Genomic DNA, 1501 nt, shown 5'->3' on the forward strand with positions numbered 1-1501 from the left:
AAAAATAGACCACTCTTAAAGGGTGCATGACCATAAAAGATATTACTCAAATAAATAGAACTACCATTTTTCTCGGATTTAAATGAATCACCGTATCGCATTAAACAAGATCTAGATATAATGTCCATGCTCAACGCTGGCACCAAATAACAATTATTTAGGTCTAAAACTGATCCCGAAGGTAGATGTAGAGGTAGCGTGCCGACCGTGATCACATCGACTTTGGAACCATTTCCCACGTGCATCGTCACCTCGTCCTTAGACAATCTTCGCTTAATATGTAGCCCCTATTTCGAGTTGCAAATATTAGCAACAAAACCAGTATAAAATACCCAGGTGCTACTGCGAGCATTAGTAAGGTACACATCAATAACATGTATATCAGATATACCTTTGTTCACCTTGCCATCTTTCTTAATCGTCAAATACTTGGGGCAGTTCCGCTTCCAATGACCAGTCCCTTTGCAGTAGAAGCACTCAGTCTCAGGCTTAGGTCCAGACTTAGGCATCTTCACTTGAGCAGCAACTTGCTTGCCATTCTTCTTGAAGTTCCCCTTCTTCCCTTTACCCTTTTTCTTGAAACTGGTGGTCTTGTTGACCATCAACACTTGATGCTCCTTCTTGATTTCTACCTCCGCAGCCTTTATAGTTCATCCATTGCATATTATAGTTCATCATGAAGCTCTTGTAGCTTGGTGGCAGTGATTGAAGAACTCTGTCAATGACACTATCAACAGGAAGATTAACTCCCAGTTGAGTCAAGTGGTTGTGAAACCCAGACATTCTGAGTATATGTTCACTGACAGAACTATTCTCCTCCATCTTGCAGCTATAGAACTTATTGGCGACTTCATATCTCCCAATCCGGGCATTTTCTTGAAATATTAACTTCAACTCCTGGAACACCTCATATGCTCCATGACGTTCAAAATGTGTTGGGGAACGTAATAATTTCAAAAATTTCCTACGCACACACAGGATCATGGTGATGCATAGCAACAAGAGGGGAGACTATTGTCCACGTACCCTCATAGACCGAAAGCGGAAGCGTTAGCACAACACGGTTGATGTAGTCGTACTTCTTCACGGTCCGACCGGTCAAGTACCGAATGTACAGCACCTCTGAGTTCAGCACACATTCAGCTTGATGACGTCCCTCGAACTCCGATCCAATCGAGCTTTGAGGGAGAGTTCCGTCAGCATGATAGTGTGGTGACGATGATGATGTTCTACCGACACAGGGCTTCGCCTAAGCACCGCTACGATATTATCGAGGTGGACTATGGTGGAGGGGGGCACCGCACATGGCTAAGAAATCCAAGAGATCAATTGTTGTCTAGATGTGCCCCCTGCCCCCGCATATAAAGGAGCATGGGGGGAGAGGTGGCCGGCCAGGTGGAGGCGTGCCAGGGAGGAGTCCTACTGCCACCGGGAGTAGGAGTCCCTCCTTTCCTAGTTGGAGTAGGAGAAGGGGGAGGGAGCAGGGGGAGAGGAAGGAAAG

The sequence above is a fragment of the Triticum dicoccoides genome, chromosome 5A (assembly GCF_002162155.2).
Source record: "Triticum dicoccoides isolate Atlit2015 ecotype Zavitan chromosome 5A, WEW_v2.0, whole genome shotgun sequence".
NCBI classification, from domain to species: Eukaryota; Viridiplantae; Streptophyta; class Magnoliopsida; order Poales; family Poaceae; genus Triticum; species Triticum dicoccoides.